A 20,533-nucleotide genomic window follows, 5' to 3' on the forward strand; every position below is an offset into this window, starting at 1 on the left:
CCCAGCTTCGTGGCAGCCTCCATGGCTGCCGCCCCCCACCGCCGACTCACAGAGAGCTCCCTCCGACATCCGAGGAATTTGCCCATTCCTCTGGTCATCCGAGGCGCCTCTCTTCCATCCCCGTCCCTGCAGGACAGTTCCGGTCCGAAGACCCATCAGCGGCAGTTCAACAGTCGGGTTTTTCGTAGGGCTCATCAGAGCCCACTATTTCCCCGACTGTCTCGCCGCGATATCAAACCGGAGGTCTGCCAATAGAATATTAAAGGACATGTTCTTGCATAGGAACAGGAAGCTCAAATACAAAGCCCAAAAGAAGGTATAAAAACCCACCCACTCTCAACTCCATTTTGTCAGCTGCCCAGAATAACATGTGATTCTGCTTCATCAATAAACCTTTATTTCCAATCAGCCTCCATGTTTCCAGTGTCTTTCTCTCAGCTTGGAACTGAACCAGATGGATATTTCTTCCCACATTGAGGAAGAAACATTGCAAACATATTTCCAATTCTTTTCCATGTGACGTGAAAGTAGTGATTGAAGGTATAGAAGCATCTACGATTCATTCTTCCTTTCCTATTTAGCCTGCATTGCGTTTCCTGGTCATGCTTGTTTGTGGAAATGCACATTTTGATAAAGAGTTCTCTTTTCTTTCAAATTTCTCTTTGGATAGCAAAGAAATGACAAAAATGAGGTTAATTAAAATACCTAGCATTAGAGCCATAGTGAGAAAAAGTCATCTCCTAGAAAAGTATGCCTCAAAAAAATAAGAAAGCTTCAAAACAATCTATGATGAAAATCAATTACCTGCAATAGAATATATTAACAGGGAAAATAATTTATGGTGGGCAGAAATGTTGTCTGTCATCCCAACTTGGTGGAGTGTTTTTGTTTCTGTACTTTGTTTTCTTTTAATAGTGAAAACAGCTGCTGGAAAATAAAATCAGTAGTAGGGAAGAGTGAAATTGTGAAAGGGGAGGAGAGAGAGAGTTAATCCTTTTCCTTCCTGCCATTTGTCCATTTAAAATCACACCTTTCATACCACAAACTGCTTTTTCATTCAGGGAGAGGAATGTTTATCTTTCCCAGATGGGAAATAGAGCGGCAGAGAAGAGAATATGAGCATAGCAAAAATGCAATACAATAAATTAAAATCCATCATCTGTTAGAGGCACATATGCTATCATTAACAAATTGTTAAAAGCAAGATAAATTGTACTAGATCCAATGGTTTTTGCAAGCATTGTTTACATTCCCCAATTTCAAGACAAGCAGCACCTAATCAGCTTTGACTTAGAATCAAGCAGGGTGAGTCCTGATTAGTACTTGCCTAGAGGGTAGCTGACAAATCCAGAAATAACAGAATAACAGAGTTGGAAGAGACCTTGGAGGTCTTCTAGTCCAACCCCCTGCTCAGGCAGGAAACCTTATACCATTTCAGACAAATGGTTCTCCAATCTCTTAAAAGCCTCCAGTTTTGGAGCACTCACAACTTCTGGAGGTAAGCCGTTCCATTGGTTAATTGTTCTCATTGTTAGGAAATTTCTCCTTAGTTCTAGGTTGCTTCTTCCCTTAATTAATTTCCATCCATTGCCTTCAGGATGTGCCCCTCTTCTTTATGGCAGCAACCTTAGATAGTGGAACACTGCTATCATGTCACCCCTTAGTTCTTCTTTTCATTAAAGTAGACATACCCAATTCCAGCAACTAAAAGATATTTACTCCCATTTTGTAATCCTTGGCACATTCACAGGTCATGCTGTCAAAATTTGGTGGTAACTGCTGGTCTCCTTTCTTGGTGACACCATCTCATTATGCAATGCCCAGAGACCTAAATAAATAAAGGCATAAAAGTCTTTCCCAAAAGTTGTTTATATTTTGAAACAGTTTGTGTATTTGTTCTGTTGCTAAATAGGTTAAACAGATGTAGGAAGTTAGCACTCACCCCTCTTCTAGAAGAATGAAATATTTTAGGAAATATTAAAAAGGCAGAATATTATATTTCTCTGGATGAGAAATGGAGAAACGTGTTTTAAAGACAAAGCAGCTCCCTGCAGCTTCCTGACTCCCCCCACCTTTTTCAATGGGTCAGAGGCAAAAACTCATTCCCCCCACCTTTGTCAATGGGCCATTAAGGCCTCAGCCAAGCTCACTCATTTCCCCCACCTTTTTCAATAGACCATCATCTGCAATACAAAGGACCCATCCAGCAACAGAAACTCCCCACATAGCACTTGGGAAGATTACATCAGCCAGCAAAGCTAGCTAAGACCCCTGCCCCCTGGGAGTCTCACAACCAAACAGGATATATTTTTTATACAGGAACAGGAAACTCTGAGGTGGGACCCAACAGAGGACATAAAACAAAGGCACTCCCAGCATCTCACCCCCCCTTTTTTTTTCTACTCAGGAACTCAAGCCATGTGATTCTGCTCAGGAACTCAAGCCATGTGATTCCTGTCCACCATTAAACCATTTTTCCAAGCAGTCTCCATGTTTCCAGTGTCTTTTTCCCCACTTGGAACTGAACTCAGATGGACATTTCTTCCAACACAGAAAAAAAGAGCAAATCTCCAGGGTTCACTATGCATGTTTTATGAGGATGATGACTGAGAAAGAAAATATGATTATGAGAGTTGGTATAATGTAGAATAACTATAAAGTTGGCCTATTTATAAACTGGCAAAAGTTTCTGTTCAAGCATGCTTACACTTATTCCAATGATGCAAATATTTTTCCCTCCATATTTTTCCAGTAGCATTTTGTATGCTGCACATCAGACTTGTAATTTTGAGTTCAAAATAAAACTTTATTCCAATGCTTCTCAATCTGGCAGCTTGAAGATGTGTGGACTTCAACTCCCAGAATTCCCCAGCCAGCTCTAGCATGACATTCAACTGCAGAAATAGCAGTGGTCCATCTGCCTTGTGCATTATCCCCAGGAAATTATCCAAGGAGCAAAACAGATAGAACTGCAGGCAGAGTTGTGCATCAGTTTGCATTGTGACCAGTGCAGAAGAGTGACAGATGAGCGCAGGCCAAAGAATTAGAGCAGAAGGGAAGAAAGCTATGGGAAATTTATGGGAAATCACAAAATAAATTTCAGCATTATTTTTAACTCTGTTTACTGTTAGATCAGGCGCAGGAAATGAAGACGTGACCAGCTCGATACATTTAGTAACTTTATTAGCTACAGTAACAAGACAAGACAAGACTGGCTGCGCGCTGCCGGAGCTCTCCTTATATTCGCTCCGGCAGTCGCACCGCCCCTGACAGAGATTCAAACTTTCCCGCCCGATGGCTGGCAGCCAATCCGGGCGGATGTCCTTATAAGGACATAACACTCCTCCCCTCTTAGTCCGGGAACTGTCAATTCTCGTTAATAAACGTCACGTAATCACGCAGGTACGTAGGACGCCTCGGCACCCTAGTTGACCTGCACAGTCTCACTTCTTCCTCGTCCCCGACCTGGACGGACGGGGCTCCTGTGTCTCCTGGTTCCCTCCCCGGAACCGGGCTCGGTTCGGCTGGCGAGTGTGCGGGGTCACCCTCAGCGCCTCCGGCCGGACCGCAGACCTTGGATGGCTGGTTCTGGTGGTCTTCCTCCTGGCCTGTGGATCTATCGTCTCGTTGAGGTTGCTCAGTTCCGACCCGGGAAGAGCGTCTGAGTCTCGGTAAGTCCCAGGCTGTCACTTGCTCCTCCCCGGTCTCCCGGCCGCTGCGGTTCGGCTGCGGTTCTGTTTGTTGTCGTCTGGGGGGTTGTTCGGATCGGTGCCCTCGGGTCCGGTCTGCCGGCGGTGGGTGGTGTTGGCTCGTGTCGTGCTGTCCGACTCGCAGGGGTGGCGCTGGTCCCCTTGGTCGTGCTGGCGTTGGCCTACCCTGTCGGGTCGGCGGTGGTCGACCTGGTCGGGATGTCGTTGTGGGGCTACCTCTGCGGGTCAGCGGAGGTCTCCCCTGCCGGGGTGGTGCAGGTCTCCCTGGCCGGGTTGTTGTCGGCTTTCCCTTCACCCTAGTCCCTGGTCTACTGCCGGTTGGTGACTGGGGTCATCTGGGTTGGGTTGTTGTTGCCAGGTTGTCTTCTGTGCTGGGCGGGGGTCCCTCACGCCGGGGAGTCGTGTGCCACCCTCACCCATGGGCTGTGGTGTGCCCATCTTGGATGGTTCCCAGTCTACTCGCCTGGAGTGGAGGTCTCCCTGGCAGGGCTGGCGTAGGTTGCCTTCACTGGTGGTGTGCGATGCTTCCACTCTGGGCAGGTCCCGGTCTACTCGGGGGCTGGTTTGGTAGTCCTTTGCCCTGTCGTGCCAGGTGCCCACCTCGCTGGGTTGGTGTTGCCATCCCCCATGCAGCTGGCCCCGGTCTACCACGCTGGACTGTCGATGTGATAGTGCCTGGTAGTGTGCTTGGCCGGCCTTGTCGGGGTGGCGGTGGTCTGCCTCGCAGGGGTGTGGTAGGCCTACCTTGTCGGGGTGTCGCAGGCCTACCTCGCCGGGGGGTTGTAGGCCTACCTCGCCGGGGGGTTGCAGGCCTACCTCGTCGGGGTGTTGTAGGCCTCCCTCGTCAGGCTGGTTTTCGTGCGCTCCCCCCCACCTTTTCCGGAGCTGGTTGATGTGACATCTACAGACCTGTCCATCTTCCAGCTCCATGGTGTAGGACTTCGGGCCGGTTGTGCTGTCTATCTTCCCCTTCAGCCACTTAGGAGAGCCGTTGAAGTTTAGCGCGAAAACTGAATCTCCCTTGCTGAAGGCGCGAAGCGGGCGGCTGGCCGTTGCGGTCACTTCTGGGCTGTATTGGGGGTGCAGCCGGTCCAATGGTGACCTCAACCTTCTGCCCATCAACAGTTTGGCTGGGCTCTTGTGGGTGGTGGCATGCGGTGTGATGTGCTGGGTGAGGAGGAAGTTGTCTATTCTTTCCTGCCAGTCTCCCGTGCCCATCTTGGTGAGTGCCTCCTTGGTGAGTCTCACCATTCGTTCCGCTTGTCCGTTCCCAGCCGGCCTGTATGGGGCGGACAGGGCATGGAGGATGCCCAGTCCTGCCAGGAATGCTTCCATGGCCAGGGATGTGAGTTGGGGGCCGTTGTCGGAGACCAGCACATCCGGTAGTCCATGGGTGGCGAAAAGGCGGCGCAGGGCCCGGATCGTCGCTTCCGTTGTGGTAGATGCCATGGGTACCACCTCAAGCCACTTGGAGAAGGCATCTACCACGATGAGGAGGTGTCGCCCTTGCATTGGACCCGCGAAGTCGATATGGATCCGTGACCAGGGGTTGCTGGGGGTCTCCCACTTCGCCGTTTCGGTTTGTGGCGGCGCTGGGCGTACTTCTTGGCACGGGTCACATCTGGAGACCCACTCTTCGATGTCTCTGTCCAGTGAGAGCCACCAGATGTAACTCCGTGCCAGGGCCTTCATGCAGACGATGCCCAGATGCCCTTTATGTAAAGTCTCTAGCGCCCGCCGTTGCAGAGTGCTTGGGATCAGCACCCTGTCTCCCCATAGCAAACAGCCCTTCATGGTGGACACCTCCTTCTGCTTCCTGGCGAACGGGCTGAACTTTTCCTCCGTCTTCTCAGATGGCCACCCCCTGAGGATCTAGGACTTCACTTGGTGGAGTGTGGGGTCCTTTTGGGTGTGGACGGCCACATCAGCAGACGAGACTGGACAGCTGGCGTCATCATCAATGTGGAAGAGGTGGAGCGTGGGGGCTGGGTCTTCTACTGGATCCTCCAATGGGCATCTGCTCAGCGCGTCGGCGTTTCCTATGGCTGTGCCTGGCTGGTGCACGAGCCTGTAGGAGTAGCCGGCTAGGAAGATGGCCCATCTCGTCATCCGCGGGGACATGAAGGTCGGGGTGGGTTGGTCACCTGCGAGGAGCCCCAGGAGTGGCTTGTGGTCGGTTACTATGGTGAAACGTCTCCCGTAGAAGTATTCATGGAAGCGTTTCACTCCTGCTACGATGGCCAGAGCTTCTTTGTCCAGCTGGCTGTAGTTGCATTCTGCGCTGGACATGGTCTTCAAGAAATATGCTATGGGGGCTTCTGAGCCGTTGGGCAGTTCGTGGCTGAGGACTGCCCCCACCCCGTAGGGCGATGCGTCGCAGGTTAGCTTGATGGGGAGCATCTCATTGTACTGGATGAGGACTCTTTTGGAAGTTAAAAGTCCTTTTATGGCTCGGAATGCTGCTTCCTCCTCTTGGTCCCACTTCCAGGAAGCCGCTTTCCCCAGCAGGTGGTGGAGTGGCTCAGCAACTGTGGCTTTCTGTTTGAGAAATATGGCATAGAAGTTAAGCAACCCAAGGAATGCCTGAAGTTCCGTTTTGTTTTTTGGGCTCGGAGCTTCATGGATTGCTTTCACTTTTGATTTGGTGGGGTGGATGCCAGTGGTATCTATGAGATAGCCCAGGAACTCGACTTCCTGTACTCCTAGGATGCACTTATCTCGCCTGACCCTCAAGCCCTTGGCCTTGAATCACTGCAGGACAAGCCTGAGCCTTTCAAGGAGTTGTGCCTGTGACTCTCCGGAGATTAGTACATCGTCAAAGTAAGGCACCACACCTGGAACACCTTGGAGGAGGCGTTCCATCATAGATTTGAAAATGCCGGGGGCAGTGCTGACTCCAAATTGGAGACAGTTGCATTTGAATGCCCCCCTGTGGGTGACAATTGTTTGTGCCTCCGCCGTTTTTTCGTCCACTGGCAGTTGCTGGTAAGCCTGGGCCAGATCCAGTTTTGCAAAAATTGAGCCAGTTCCCAGTGAATGCAGCAGATGTTGCACTACTGGGTCTGGGTATGCGCTCTGTGCCAACGCCTCGGCGCAGATGCGCACAGACCCATCATGCTTCAGTGGGGTCACAATGGGGGTCTCCCATGAAGCATGATCGATCGGTTCCAGGACGCCCTGGGCGATCAGCTTATCCAGCTGCTCGTCTACTTTCGGCCGCAGAGCAAATGGAACCCGGCGGGGCTTTAGCCTAATTGGGGTGATTCCCTTGTCCAGATTAAAGGAGATTGGCCTTCCCACAAATTTCCCCAGCTTACCATCGAAGACTTCTTTGAACTCTTCGATGAGGTTGTCAAGTTCATCCCTGTGAATTTGGTGGATGCCTCCGATGGATAGCCCCAGCGGCTTAAACCACTCCACTCCTAGCAGGTTCGATCGGCTGTTCTCCACGACTGTGATGGGAAGGTAGCCTTGGAACTCCTTGAAGGTGATGTGGAGGGTGGCTCTGCCCAGGACTCCGATGGGGTTTCCGCTGAAATCCACGAGCCTCGACTTCAGGGGTTTCAGCTGGGTCTTCTTGTAGGATGGCTTTAGGCACTTCAGCTGCTGCCAGTCCATGATGGAGTAGGCGGACCCGGAGTCTACTTCCATCTTGCACGGTGACCCCTCTGCCAGCAGTGTCACGTTGAACTTGGTGGCGCCCTTGTCGTTTGTGTGGGCGATGGTAGTCTGGTGCACTGCTCTGCTATGGGGATATTCCTCATCTCCGCTCCTGGACTGGTTCGAGGACCGTTTGGATGTCCTCTGGGTTTCTCTGTGGTTTTCCCGGAATCTTGGCCTGGGTGGTTCCGGGGCTGGATCTGCTGCTCTGCATGCCTCGGCGATGTGTCCCCTCTTCAGACAGCGGCGGCAGGTTGCATCCCTCCATCTGCAGGTTGCCCTGGGGTGGTCGCCTTTGCAGCTGCCGCAGCGTTCCCCCCGGTCGCCATGCTGGGGGTTTTCCCACCTGGGAGGGCGGGAAACCTTGTGGACAGCCATTTCCTCATCGGACTCTGATGGCGTGGTCGAGTCATCTGATGAGTTCGGGCCGGACTTGTGGATCTTGTGGATCCCTCTTGCCTTTACCATCGCGGCGGCTGCTTTTTCGGACGTCTCGGTGGCTGTGGCTTCTTCGAGGACTTCCTTGAGTGGGATCCTCTTGCGGCTCAGGAACTTCTTCTGGAGACCCACATCCCGCATTCCGAAAACAACGCGGTCCCGGATGGCATTGTCCACGTTGTCGAACTCGCAATTGGCAGCGATTTGGCGAAGCGCTGCCACGAATTCTTTGATGGATTCACCTTCCCGTTGATTCCTCTGTTGGAAGGTGAATCTGTTGGCGATCGGGGTGCCTGTGGGTGCGTAGTGTTCCTGTAGGACTTCCTGCAGGTCATTCCAGGACATCTCCTCAATGTCCCTGGGCGCCACGAGGTCAATGGCCATTTCCAGGACGTCGGACCCGCAGTGAGCCAGGAATAGGGCTCTCTTTCGCTCGTCGTCGAGGTTCTGGTATCCGTTCCCTCGAAGGAATTGCCGGAATCTGACCATGTACGACCTCCATTTCTCTCGTGCCGGGTCGAATGGGTTCAGCGAGGCAATCGGTGCTTGCGGGTTTGCCATTCTGAAGCAGCTGCGGTTGAGTGACTTCAGCTCGGTTGGGCGATCGTGCCATGAGTCTTGCTCAGGTTCTCTTCTCTAGTCCTTCGTCGCCAGTGTTAGATCAGGCGCAGGAAATGAAGACGTGACCAGCTCGATACATTTAGTAACTTTATTAGCTACAGTAACAAGACAAGACAAGACTGGCTGCGCGCTGCCGGAGCTCTCCTTATATTCGCTCCGGCAGTCGCACCGCCCCTGACAGAGATTCAAACTTTCCCGCCCGATGGCTGGCAGCCAATCCGGGTGGATGTCCTTATAAGGACATAACATTTACGTAACCAAAATTATCAAGCTGGGAATATGGAAGTCCTGGATGGCCTCTGTTGCCATACTTTTGATTATGAATCTTACTGCATCACTCACTTCCTCTGCCTTTAATGATGCATTGCTTTTCTTCCAGCCAGTCTGCAACAAGGATAAAGAGGGAGAGGAAGAGAGACAGACCACACTAGTCAAACAGGGATAATTCTCATTCACACTGATGACACTACTGTGTTATTTTTCATACCTCCTCTAACCTTAATTATCAGAAGCCTCCAACCACACTGCCTGGGCAGGAAAAAAGAACTCAAGTATTACAGGATTGGCAGAGTGGAAGAGAGAGGCAACTATAGGCATCTGGAAAGGAGCTGTCAGCCTTCATTATTAATATCCCACTGTTAATATTTAATGTCATAAAACTGCTCCCTCCACAGCAGAATCATTAGACATGCAGGGGTCATACCAAGTGGAACTCTTTAGGCAGGAGATTCAGGGTCCCTGTTCTTCTGCTTCATTCCAAGACTGCTAAAGATGTTGATGGAGATAAGATAATGGATAGCTGAAGAAGGCACATGTAACAAATAATGGGATAGGAATAAAAGAAAAACATTTTTCTTTGCCTTTGGGGAAAGGAACTCATCACTTTGAACTCCACATTCTTCCTGTAAGTTTCTTCCTTTATACAAAATGTTTTACAATATTTATACAAAATCACATGTGTGTTTTAAGCCTGGTTGACTGTAGTCATTTGTAGCCCTTATTCTTCCACCACTTGCTCATCACTCCAGTACTTCCTCCTTTAAGCCTCACTCTAGCGAAATGCATGAAGTGAAAGAAAGGTTTAGGGGTTTTAATGCTGCCACTTCCTTTCACCCACTTTCTCTAGTATCAGAAATAGTGACTTTCAAGAGAAAGTGTTGCCATTTTATTTCATGGTATCTTGTCAGAGTTTTATTAGATATTATGCTTCAGTTCTGATAACTGAAGTTCATGCAAACTGGCAAGATTATATTGGATGATGGAAAAGTGAAATAAAAGCATGCACTCTTCAGGGCAATTTCTTTTTTTTACAATGATGATTTAAAGGGGGCAACTACAGTTTCTTCATGTTACCAGTTTGGCAAAGACCATGCTACAATTAATATGTTTATACAACATACACTGATTAAGGGAACTGTGCCATGTAAATAAGGGCTAAAGAAAAATTTCTGAATAAAGAGAAGAAAGTCATTTGAAATGTGTGCAACTTCATAGGAAAAAAGGGGAATGAAGAAAAATTGCTTCACATGCTATACCTCTGTTTGCAAATGGCACCAACATAACTAAGGAGAGTAACTGCATTCACCTGCCCCATGAACTGAATCCAAACCTCCAGACACAGCTGTTCCCAAAATGAATCCTATCACCCTGCTTTTGTCTCCTTGATGCTGGAGTTGGCTTTTGAGACATCAAAGAGACATTGACATAGTAAAGCAGAGATTCTTACAAACTCAGTGCAGTTTACAATCCCAAATCCTGTCTGGGGTGGGGAGATATTCAAATCTACCTCATAAAAGATGGGGAAGTAACAATAACAAGATGCAGCAGGAACAAACCTCATTCATTACTCAGTTTTAGCATAGGAAAAGAAGGCTGCAAAGCCTCTACCACAGTACTGCTGAAGCCTTGTTTCACAGGCAGGGAGAGGAAAGAAATGCATTTGCTTCTATTTGACTGGGTTCTGGGATACACATCTAAAACAAAACTGCCCTTTCTGCTTCAAAAAAAGGTTGCCTGCAAGTGCCATTAGTACTGTACAAGTTGCTTTCCTCCAACACAGAGACTGAGTAGTGCATCACCTTCCTTGGCTTAATGCCCAGGAGCCTTATCCATTTCACAGTATCAGGACTTTCCTGTTTGCTCTATGCTCTGCTTTGCCAGCATGTCGCTAAACTGCCTTTCAGCATTCATCCCTTTAAAACATTTCTCCTCTGGGCACAGATTCAGATCCAGTCCCCAAAGCTCTCACAGTAATTGAGGGGCGAGTGCTAAGAGATATACAAATCAAATATTATAATGGCAGTATATTAAAACTTTCACAAAATATGCAGTAGTAGTGTTAAACTTTCTATATTGGGTTTGCACTATCACCTTATTCTGGAATGCCATATATAGCAACACAGTGGATTGCGCCTGCTCATGAGTCATTTGTTGGACCTTGGAGCTGCCATGCTGGACAACAGGTTTTGGAACACTTCTGATCAAGCGAATATTCCAGATGTGTGTTTCATAATCTCTGTGACATTTCCAAAGTTTGTATCTTTTATTTCTACAGGATCTGTTTTTATCGCTATCCCCATTTTTACTATTGGAACCAACTCCACAAGTTAAAAAATTTGCCCACAGACAATATTTTACTGATGTTTTAATGGGAGGTGAATTCAGCAGATCCCCAGTGTGAAAATACAGAAGTCATTCCAGTTTATGGAAAAAGGGAAGCTCTGAGCTTCAAATAAGAGCAGCAGGATGAGCCCCCCTCATCTGTGATTTTATTATGGAGGGGGTGCGGACCTGGCAGGAATTACGGAGACCTGGTTGGGCAAGGAGGGGAGGTTCCCCTCATTGAAATGAGCCCTCCAGGTTTCCATGCATTTCATCAGCTGAGGGCTCAGGGGAGGGGTGGGGGAGTAGTGGCAATTATTAGGGAAAGTCTTTGCCCGAGGGAAGCCACTGTTCCTCAGATAGCCGGATGTGAGTCCCTTTTTGTGAAGTGGGGTTGTGGGGTGCAGATGGGTTTGCTGACTACGTACCTGGCTCCATGCCACGTGGCGGCGACCCTGCCTGAGCTACTCGAGGTGATTGCCGGGGTGGCGGTGGATACCTCCAGACTTATTGTCATGGGGGATTTCAACCTGCCATCCACCGGTGAGGTGTCAGAGGTGGCTCAGGAGTTCACGGCCTCCATGACAGCCATGGACCTGACCCAATTATTTCAAGGCCCCACTCACACAGAGGAACACACTCTGGACTTGATTTTCATCTCTGGTCAGTGGTTGAATGATCTTGGTAGAGGGGACTTAGACATCAAACCCTTGTCATGGACAGATCATTCCCTCCTTCACTTGGACTTTCAAGCCGCTTCCCCACACCGCAGGGAGACGGAACCGACCAGATGGTTCCGTCCCAGGTGCCTGATGGACCCTGAAAGGTTCCTGATGGAGCTTGGGCCATTTCCTGAGACCCTGGCACATGACCGAAGACCTGGTGGCCACGTGGGATAGTGCGGTCACCGGAGCTTTGGATCGCGTCATGCCTTTGTGGCCTCTGACCCGATGCCGATCTCTGACCCGATGCCGATCTCAATTGGCTCCTTGGTTCTCTCAGGAGCTGAGAGAAATGAAGCATCAGAAAAGACTCCTAGACAAAATGAGGAAAATTTGGTGAAACAGATTAGAGATCAAAGTCAGATGCATATTAAAAGGTTGTATAATGCATTACTGGAAATAGACTCAGAAACAGAACTAGTTAAGGACTGTATGATAAAATGGGCACAAAACTTTCAGGAACCAGTGATGATGGAAACGTGGGAAAAGATTTGGGTCAGAAATGTTAAATTTACGCAAGCACAAAATTTGAGAGAGAATTTTTATAAAATGTTTTATAGATGGCACTTAGATCCTTAAAAATTATCATGTATGTACTCGAACTTGCAAGCTAAATGTTGGAGATGGGAATGTAATGATGCAACCTATTATCATATATGGTGGACCTGTAAGAAAATCAAGGAATTTTGGATAAAAATTTGGTGGGTGATGCGGAACATTTTGAAAAGAAGGTTGAAATTTACTCCTCAATTGTTTCTATTGGGTATAATTACGGACTGTACAGTTTCAGAGACTAAATTGATTTTGAACTTAATATCAGCAGCTAGGCTGCTGGTAGCTCAATATTGGAAGAAGGACTCTTTGCCTACTATTGAAGAGTGGATATTGAAAGTAGCAAACCTAGCAGAAATGGCGAAAATCTCGGCGTATTTGAAGGACCATATGCAAGAAAGATACATATCGGAATGGAGAAGATGGATTGATTATATTCAAAATAAGTATCAGACAAGAAAATATCAAATAGCTTATGAATGAATGTTAGTATTAGAAGTATTTGGTTATCTGTAGTGGAGTTAAGGTTTCAGTGGGGGAGGTAGTACTTTAAGGATAAGTAGATTAATCTAGTTTATGTTTGATTAAATGAAATACCTTGTATTTTGTTCTGGGAAGTCAGGGGGGAGGGTGGGATGAAGGGGGGAAAGGGTGGGGGGAACATGGGGGGGGATTTTGTATTTCTTTTTTGTAAAACTTTTCAATAAAAAAAAAAGAAAAAAGAAAAGACTCCTAGAGAGCGTCTGGAGGACTAGTCAATCTGAATCTGACCGGACACAGGTGAGGTTTTATATCAAGACCTACCTAGTGGCAATAAAAGTGGCAAAATCTAACTATTTTTCCATTCTTATCGCATCTGCAGAGAACCGCCCAGCCGCTCTGTTTAGGGTGACCCACTCCCTTCTTTGGGGGGGAGTGTGGGAAGATCCCTTGCAGGGTCGAGCTGAGGACTTTGTGCAATTCCTGCATGATAAAGTCGCTCAGATTCGAGAAGGCTTGGACTCTGACTGGGTGAGTCCGGGGAGGGAGATGGGGATTGGTCTTAAGAATGTTATCTGGGAAGAGTTTGACCCTGTGACTCCCGAGGATGTGGACAGGATTCTGGGAAGGCTTAGTGCTGCCACATGCTTATTGGACCCGTGTCCCTCCTGGTTGGTACTGGCCTCCCGGGAGGTTACACAAGGCTGGCTCCAGGGGATTATAAATGCTTCTTTGAGTGAGGGTGCCTTTCCCGCCGCCTTGAAAGAAGCGGTGGTGAGGCCCCTCCTCAAGAAGTCATCCCTGGACCCAGCTGTATTAGCAAACTATCGTCCGGTCTCCAGCCTTCGTTTTGTAGTGAAGGTTGTTGAGAATGTGGTGGCACGACAGCTACCCTAGTACCTGGAGGAAGCTGTCTATCTAGACCCGTACCAGTTGGGCTTCAGGCAGGGGTACAGCATGGAAACAGCATTGGTCGCGTTGGTTGATGATCTCTGGAGGGCTCGGGACAGGGGTTGCTCCTCTGTCCTGGTCCTATTAGATCTCTCAGTGGCTTTTGATACCATCGACCATGGTATCATGCTGCAGCAGTTGAGGGGGTTAGGAATAGGAGGCACCGTGTTACAGTGGTTCTCCTCCTTCCTCTCCGATCGTTCACAGTTTGTGTTGGCAGGGGGGCAGAGGTCGACCTCGAGGTGCCTTGCTTTGGGGGTGCCACAGGGGTCAGTCCTCTCGCCCCTGGGTGAGATCATCTGTGGTTTGGGGGTGAGAGTCCACCAGTACGCTGATGACACTCAGTTGTACATCTCTATCCCAGACCACCCCAATGATGCCCTTGATGTGATGTCCCACTGCCTGGAGGCCGTGCGGGTCTGGATGGGGAGAAACAGGCTCAGACTAAACCCTTCCAAGACCGAATGGCTGTGGCTTCCGGCATCCCGGTATAGTCAGCTGGTGCCATCGCTGACTATTGGGGGTGAATCTTTGCCCTCCACAGAGAGGGCTCGCAATCTGGGTGTCCTCCTGGATGCACAGCTGTCTTTAGAAGAGCACATGATGGCCGTGGCCAGGGGGGCTTTTTATCAGGTTCGCCTGATCCGCCAGTTGCATCCCTTTCTAGACCGGGATGCCCTACACACAGTCACTCATGCCCTTGTCACCTCCCGGCTGGACTACTGTAATGCTTTCTACATGGGGCTCCCCTTGAAGAGCACTCGGAGGTTCCAACTGGTCCAGAATGTTGCCGTGCGGGTGGTTATGGGCACAACTCAATGCGCCCATGTAACACCCCTCCTGTGTGAGCTGCACTGGCTCCCAGTGGTCTTCCGGGTGCAATTTAAGGTGTTGATTACCACCTTTAAAGTGCTCCATGGCATAGGACCAGGGTATTTACGGGACTGCCTTCTGCCACCGATAGCCTCCCACCAACCAGTTTGCTCCCACAGAGAGGGACTCCTCAGGGTGCCGTTGGCCAAATTATGGTGGCTGGTGACACCCAGGAGGAGAGCCTTCTCAGTAGGAGCTCCTGCCCTTTGGAACAAACTGCCCCCGGAAATACGTACAATCTCTGACCTCTGGGTTTTTCGCTGTGCCCTCAAGACCCTACTGTTCTGACAGGCGGGGCTGTCTATTTAAGTGGTTTTTAAATTGGAGTTTTAACTTGGGGTTTTAAATTTTGGCCGAAACTGTTTAATTGATTTTAATTACTTTTTAATGATGATGTCTGTATATTTATGTTTTTAAATTGGCTGTACACCGCCCTGAGTCCTTCGGGAGAAGGGCAGTATATAAATAAAATTAACATTAACATTAACATTTGTTAGATAATTATAGTAAACATTTACTGTAATGGCAAAGGCCCTCAAATTTAGAAATCAGAATCAAAACAAGGACATGCCCTTTAACTATCCCATTTTATTGCCTGAACCACTAGGGAGCTCAGCATACTAAGATTTGCAAATGAAGTGTTTGATATTGGCTGGGGCATTAAATTACTTATCTGGTACTATAAAATGCATGGGTATAGTGTATCATCTTTGCACAGAAATTTCATCTCACCATTTCCTAGTTAACTCTTCCAATTTCACATTGTAACAGAAAGCACATTAAAACTTGAGGGAAAGACTTGCGTTATATTGGTGTGATATATGATTCTTAATTTTTGATGGGGTGAAATGCTTTCTCTATAGTAATTCCTTTGAAGGGATGTTTTCTGAAAGTCTTGTACCTACAAAAGTACACATAATGACATCTTGTCTTAGATTTGATGTTCTAAAGGGTTGTGAAGGCTCTCAACTTTTCGTTACTGTTCGTTACTTTCATAAGCACTCACAAGTTGATTTGCTGAGGAACCATTTTATGTTGCACTACAGTTTTGTAAATACTTTTGAGAAAAGTATCACATAATTTTTCTTACTTAGAACTTAGAATAGTAAATTGCTTTCATCCAGGCCTGCCTGCCTTCCTTCCTTCCTTCCTTCCTTCCTTCCTTCCTTCCTTCCTTCCTTCCTTCCTTCCTTCCTTCCTTCCTTCCTTCCTTGATTTTGCTGCATGGGTTTGTTTGTTTGTTTAATAAATTTATTTGCCCCCATCTTAACACAGGGTAATTCTATGAACACAGGGTGCATAAAATCATCATCCTATTCAATACTTTACAACAATAGAATCATATTTTTTGTTCTCAGAGACATCTAAAGCAGCATATTGTATGAATGCATGCAGGAAAAATGTCAATACTTTGTGTAGGTCACTGGGGGCCACATATGATATGCAGGTTTCAGCTAGATATGTATCATATATCTTATATATAAGGAATAACTTATATATTATTCCTTTAAAGGAAAATAAGAGCCACCTTTCTACATTTGATACTGATCAAACTTTCATGTAGGCTAGTGTTGTTACTGTTAGATCATGGGAGGCAATGAAGAGGCAGGATGACAAACAGTAACTTCAGCTCTTTATTTAAGTAAGTGACTTCTGTCATATCTTGGGCCAGAGAACACGGGGAACTCTCCTAGGCTTCATTCTAATAAGAGCTACACTGGGGTCAAGCTTAAAAGATATGAGTTTCCCCATGTACTTGCCCAAAGTCCCATCAAACACCTCTGCGAACTCCTTCATTAAGTCCTCGATGTCGTCATCGTGGATGGCATGGATGCCCATCATGCCCAGGCCCAGGGCCTTGAACACTCCAACCCCAGCAGGCTCAGTAGGTCATTGTCCATGATGGTCATCTGCAACTGGCCAGAGAATTCTTTGAAGCTGATTTGGAAAGAGCCACTTCCCAGCACGGGAATCCGGTTCCCTTGGTAGTCTTTTAAGATCATCCTTTGGGGTTTTAGCTGTGTCTTTCTCACCCCAGAGACTGTTTCCTTGATTGTTCACCAGGATACGATGGTCAGGTATGATCCCATGTCCACTTCGATCTTGCATGGGTGCTCTCCTGGGTCTGTCTGGGTTCTCAGTCTGCCATGTGGTCTGTCGAAGTCTGTACATGGCTGGCTGGCTGGCTGGCTCGACATGCTCTGGTGATGTGCCATTTCCTTTCGCACCTCTGGCAAATGGCATCCCAGAACCTGCAAGTAGATCTGAGATGATTCTCTCCATAGCCTGCACACATCTGCGGTCTCTCCCTCGTCTTGGTTCTTGGGGGTCTCTTCTCAGACTGCATCTGATGTTTGTCCTCGTCGTCAATGGTAGAGTCATCAGTTTCCCAGCACTCCTGGTTTACACTTGTGGTTTTTTGCTGCCTGTTGATGCTTCCCGTCTTCTGGATTGCCGCTGCCATTCAATCTGTGGCTTCAGCTGCCCACGCTTCTTCTAAAATGATTTTGAATGTGAGGTTCAGCCTGGTAATCACCTTTGCAATTGCAGGTCTCTGAGTCTGAAAACCAAACTATCCATCATGGCCTCCTTTATGTTGCTGAGCTCACAGCGCGCCACAGTCTTCCTTAGGGCTGCAACATATTGATTGATGGTCTCACCTTCCTCTTGGTTCCGATGGTAAAACTCATGCTTGTAAACCATTGGAGAGGGTACAGGAACATAGTGAGCCCAGATTGCTTCTTGCAACGTCGGCCATGGCATGGTCTTCAGGTCACCAGGTTCCGAAACAGTTTCGGCCATGTCGAGGACTCGGGTCCACAGTCCTCAGGAAAACTGCCCTTTTTCTGTTGTCCGAGAATCCTAGCAAGTCGTTGGCTTCCAGGAAACAATGGAATCGAAGCATGTATTTCTTCCATGTTTCCTTAGCTGGATTGAATGGAGCTGGTGGAGCGTAAGACGTCATCCTGGAATTGATGCAGTGGTTCAGCTGCTGGATAATGGTGGATGCCACGTGTTGCTCCTTCTGTTCAGCCTGAGTCCTTCGTCCTCTTCAATCCCACCTTCATCGCCAATGTTAGATCGTGGGAGGCAATGAAGAGGCAGGATGACAGACAGTAACTTCAGCTCTTTATTTAAGTAAGTGACTTCTGCCAAGGCTTAGCCAGCAGTGCTCCCTTTTAAAGGGAGCTGTCCCACCGATTCAGCCACAGACGATGCTTTATTTTCCCTCCATTTGAATTCACCAATCAGTGGCAGGCTCCGTTTGAATCCACCAATCAGCAGTGGGCATGCAAATGTCCAGCTAAACCCGGACCTGAGTGAAGCCTACATCCCTGGCTTCACTTGCTATTTACATATGTAACAGTTACTTATGAACAAAGATTCTCCAAGTGTCTCTTGTGCAAAAAATAATGTGAAAAGAAAAGTGAAATGAAATGTATTAAGATTTTTTTCTCTCTCAGCTCTTTAGCAGATTTGGGCTTCTCAAAATCTGAAATACTATACAACCTTTTGTTGAAAATCTGTAGCTATAACTTCTACAAATCAGTACTTTCTCAAATCATCATAGCTTAAAGATCAAAATCTGCAAAGATAATATAAACCTTATTCATTACCTATTAAATAATCCTTATTATTACTTTTTAAAAATGTATGCCTTTGAGTCAATATTGACTCCTGGCAACTACCTGCAGTTTTGTTGGCAAGGATTTTTTAGAAGTTGTTTGTCATTGCCTCCTTCTTGGGGCTGAAAGAAGGTGACTAGTGCAAAATAACCCTGCTGACTTTATGTCTAAAGTGAGACTAGAAATCCTGGTCTCTTGGGTTTCTAGCCTGCTACCATAACCCCTATACTAAATTGCTTCTCTGTATTATTGTAATCACATATTATGGGTCCCGTCAGCTAAACAATGCCAGCTGGTGGGCCCATGGGGGAGGGCCTTTTCTGTGGCTGCCCCAGCTCTCTGGAACCAGTTACCTCCTGAGGTCCGGACCATCCCCACCCTATTGGCTTTCCAAAAAGCTGTGAAGACCTGGCTTTTCCGGCAGGCCTGGGGCTGTTGATCTTGCTCTTGCGATCCGGCGAGATCCGGCCATGAATGGTATGAATGAGTTTTAATGTTTTTAATTTTAAAATGTTTTTTATTAGGATTTTAAATGTATTGTGAGCCATCCTGAGTCTTCAGAGAGGGGTGGCATATAAATTGAATTAAATTGAAATTGAAATTGAAATTATTTCCAGGACCATTATTCAAAAAACAAGTAGCTGAAGTAAGGATTAACAGATTAAATTCATTGCTTTCTCATAATGAGTGTGACCCCCTTGCTTTTCACTTACTGTCACAGCAGATCTCCACTAAGAATCAATTCCAAGTTCACCATCTGATATTCTTTTATCAGAGATAGACTGGATAAAATCTGGGCAAAGCATTATGGACAAGTTCAAACTCTATCCTAAATCAGTGTGAATGGAAGAGAAGATTCTTTTTTACGGAAATTGTAGTAGCCTCCATACAGTGGTGGGTGGCTCCGGGTTCGTCCCAGTTCAGGCGAATCGGTAGTGGTGGTGGCAGGAAGCTCTGCCCACCTGCCCAGACATTATCAAAAGTGTTCTGTGCATGCAATAATGAACCGGTAGCGCCGGGATTTGAAACCCACTACTGCCTCCATAGCATCCATAATGCTAAACCACAACAGCAGAGTTTATACATTGTGCTAACCCAGGGGTCCTCAAACTGCCCTCTGGGCCGGATACGGCCCGCTAAAGCAATTTATCCAGCCCTCGTGTCATTCAGTTTAGTTTAGGAAGTCAATCCCTGGGGCCAGAGGACGCGTGCACAGTGTAGACCCTGCCAGCAAGGAGGTTTTTTTCTTTCCTTTTTTTTTAAAGCTTGCTTTACAACAGCCCCCCCCCCCCCTTCCCTCCTCTTTGCTCAATGGGGTGTCGAATCTGGAGCATTTTTAGGAAAAAAAAGAAAGAAAAAGCAAGGAGGGGGATCAGGCATGGATGTGCCAGGATTCAGCCAGCATGGAGGCTTGTGGCCTCGAATGCAGAGGGAAGTTAGAAGGGCTCCAGCCCCTTTTTTTAAGTGGGGGGCAACTAGCGATCAGTCCAGAGACAAAGCAGCAACTGTGTGCTCTCGGGGGAGGGAGACATGGAGGGCAGTGGGGGAGAAGGGGGTGTTCCTTGTGGGGGAGAGAAAAGCAGAGCACTGGACTGAAATGAGAACTTGGCTTTTAATCAAAACCGCCCCTCCCCCGGTGCTCTTCCTGTTTTTCTGGTTTGCTGCACCGGAGGGTTCGGTTGGGGTCCTGAATTAGACCCCTGGGAGGGGGGGCAAGGAGGAGGCAACCAAGTCTCACATACATGCATACAAACACACTTTCCGGAGAACGCAGAAAGTATGCCCATTGCAACAGAGAGGCAGGCAGCCCTCTTCTTATTGCATGCCATTTTCAAAGCCCTGGGTGGAAAGAGGGGAGGGGTGGGAGGATCAACCAGGCTGGGATGTGGGGGAGAGAATGGGAGGAATTGTCCTGCATTGCAAACCCAGCCTGGCTCCCTCACCTCCTGCCGGGCTGGGAAGAGTGCAGTCTCCAAATAAAAGCCATATGCACTGTGTTGCAAGTAATGTGCAGCAGAGACAGAAAGAAGAAAGAGGGGGAAGCCGGGCAGTCGAGAGGGCATCCCCGGACACCAGGTTGCAAGAGCTGTTTCCGATCCAGGCTTGGGGTGGCCCTGCACGCGCCTCCTTGCTCCTGCCCAGGGTTGCCAGTTTGACTCGCGGCGGCTGGGGTTGTGGGGTGGCTGTCAGCCTTGCACAATAATGCCGGGGCAGTGGGTAGGTAGGTGCCTTGATAGGTGAGTGGGTAGGGGGCTTCTCCCCCAGGGAAGATGCGTTCCACAACCGGCTCTTCCTTCCC

This window comes from Pituophis catenifer, unplaced genomic scaffold (genome assembly GCF_029215685.1).
Source record: "Pituophis catenifer annectens isolate HBS135680 unplaced genomic scaffold, rPitCat1.0.hap2 SCAF_4, whole genome shotgun sequence".
Classification (NCBI taxonomy): Eukaryota; Metazoa; Chordata; class Lepidosauria; order Squamata; family Colubridae; genus Pituophis; species Pituophis catenifer.